This window comes from Drosophila montana, unplaced genomic scaffold (genome assembly GCF_035044405.1).
Source record: "Drosophila montana isolate Dmon_TW-CO22-7 unplaced genomic scaffold, ASM3504440v1 contig_671_1, whole genome shotgun sequence".
Classification (NCBI taxonomy): domain Eukaryota; kingdom Metazoa; phylum Arthropoda; class Insecta; order Diptera; family Drosophilidae; genus Drosophila; species Drosophila montana.
Window position 1 is genome coordinate 1 of NW_026998979.1, and position 2,901 is coordinate 2,901.

The window sequence follows — 2,901 nt, forward strand, 5'->3', positions numbered from 1 at the left end:
TTTCCTTTTAATCAAAATATATTTTTCCTTTTTTTCTTTTTCGCCCTTTATATTGATCCAAATATGCCTGAAAATCGAAATAGGAAATTTTCTTACGCAATTATGACTAGTTTTTTAGAGACAATTGAATTTTAATCCTTCTCTTTTGTCATAAAATAATTAGCTTTCTTACTGTCTAATTATATAAATTTAATTTTTTATTCTTCCTTTTTTCCTTTTAACCAACATATATTATGTGAAAAGCCACTTATTTCTTTTTCGCCCTTTATATTGATTCAAATATGCCTGTAATTTATCATCGAATTTTCGTTTTCTCGTTTTATTGTGAGCATATACCGTTGAAAAAGTTGTCTTATCCCGAACTCCCTTTTTGAGTTCTATTAATTAAATATGTTGCTGTTAAAACAGCTTCACTCCAAAACCTTTTATCCAATTTTGCAGAATTAATCATTGTTCTCGCCTTCTCTGTTATATATCTAATCATGCGTTCTGATACTCCGTTTAGTTGTGGTGTATGAGGTACAGTTAAATGGTAGCTTATTCCTTTTTCTACACAGTAATTACGCATGTCATTTGACAAATATTCTCTTCCATTATCAATGTAGAGATTTACAACCTTTAAGTTAAAATGTGTTTCGCTCTTTGCCACATAATCTATAAAATCAGAAAACACATCAGATTTATAGGTTATCAAATAGGTTACACAATAATGTGTATATTGTTCTACAAAAACTACATAATACATTTTTCGTCAATACTTGAAGGTGTTATTGGAACACAAACATCCGAATGAACCATAAATAAAGGTCTCTTGACATGATCTATATTTTTGGTACTTTTAAACGGGAGTCTAGTTTGCTTACCATTAACACAAGCGTCAATAATCATTCAGTTGCATATTTTTAAAATCTCTATATCTTCAAACATATAATTTCGCACAATTTCCAAAAACCTCCCTCTACTCATCTGTAATAATCTTTCATGCCACAAGCGATAATTTTTGTCTATTTTAGATCCAATTGTAAATCCTCTATGGTTTATCTTGAATTCAACCATAGGAACATTCATTACATACATACTATTGAAATATACACAATTAAATGAAAATACTATTTAGTTTTATGTTAGTTTTGTATTTGTCGGAGATGGAGAAGTAATATTATCATTATTATGTTTGTAAATAACTAAGCAATGTTCAATAAATGATATTTGAACGATACTAGCTATCGATATTTTGTCAGTGTGACCCAAGGTTGCTGAGAGCATATTCGGAGAGCGAGAGAGACTCTCAGATGAGCATGGCCCAAGTGTTGTTGTAAAAAGAAGGAAGCACAAAAAGAAAAAGAGAAAAAGACGACGAGCAAAGCGGGTAAAGAGGACGAAAAAAAATTAGGTCCAGTCATTCTGTGCGTGGAATCCAAAAGACAACGACTTGGGACTTGCTGTGCTTTGGCGACGAATAAAAAGGAAAATGAATAAGGAAAACGAAGGACACGATGTGCCATTGAATGCCAACCTCACTCCGATATCAGAAGTGGGATCGGCCTCGCCACCAGACCACTCTGGCAATCACTGGCGTGCACTTTTCGAGGCGCAGAACCGAAGTTTTATGGATCTAATTCAATCGATGCAGGCATCAGGAAAGGCTGTTGAAAAAGCAACATTTGTAACCCTGCCAAAGTACAATCCCGACGCTGTGTGTGCAGATGCTGCGGCCTGGTGCAAAACGGTGGACATAATCATGGCTGAGAATCCGATAGAAGGCAGCGCACTTGTGATGGCACTCAGTGACTCGCTTCAAGGTGGAGCATCACAGTGGCTATCGCAGATCTGCTACACGTGAATCAAATGGCCTGAGTTTCGAGAGCTGTTTGTTCAGCGTTACGAGGGAATAGAGACGCCGGCAGCCATTTTGCTGAACATCTTCAACGGGAGCCCAAAGCCGAGCGAGTGCTTGTCTGTATATGGCAGCCGCTTAGTGACGTCACTGCTGTCTAAATGGAAAACAATTAATCTGGATGAAATAGCGGTGTCCGTTGTGCTAGCCCACGCATCCGAAATAGACAACCGACTGCAGCGCTTGCTATTCACTACCAATATCAGAACACGCAGTGAATTGGAGCAGCAGTTGCGAGCGTATGCGTTTGGCAAACGGAACGACTACTATAGTGTGTTCCATTTTTCATCGACTCGGGTGCCGAGTGTTCATTATTGAAAGAAAAGCTGGCTGAAAAAATCGCGGGAAAGAGATTAAATAATAAGGTAGTTTTAAGAGGCATTGGCGAAAATTCAATATCACGTACGTTGCTTTCCTATCAACTTTTAAAATTTGTGAATACTCTTAAGAAATCTTTTTTCATGTGGTAATGGATTAATGTTTGAAGCATGACGTGTTAATTGGCCGTGAAATTTTAAGTCAGGGTTTTGGTGTTTCGATAGATGCCAAACAAATTCGAGATATATAAGATCAATACTGTCAACACGCTGTCCAACATTGCCAAAGTGGATTTTGCAAAGCTCATAAATAACGATCCAGAATTGTGTGAGTCAGACAAGGTCAGACTAGTCGAAATATTGGAGCCATATGCACACAGATTTCTAAAGGGCATCCCAAATAGTCGAGTTACAATTGGGGAGCTGGAAATTCGTTTGATGGATGCGAATAAAACCGTAATGAGGCGTCCGTATAGGATTAGCTCAGAAGAGAAAACGTTAGTGAGAGGCAATATACAAGAGCTTCTAGAGAATGATGTCATCCGTCCGAGCTGCTCTCCATTTGCGAGTCCAATGCTGCTAGTAAAGAAGAAAAATGGTGATGATCGACTATGTGTGGATTATAGAGAACTGAATGCGAATACGATTGCGGATAAGTACCCTCTGCCTTTGATATCTGACTAGATC

The 2,901-nt window shown here is 37.6% G+C and overlaps 1 pseudogene; it reads left to right on the top strand.

Moving 5' to 3' along the window:
* Window positions 1-1,471: 1,471 nt before the first annotated feature.
* On the top strand, window positions 1,472-2,164 carry LOC135439643 (uncharacterized; annotated as a pseudogene).
* The last annotated feature ends 737 nt before the right edge of the window (window positions 2,165-2,901 follow it).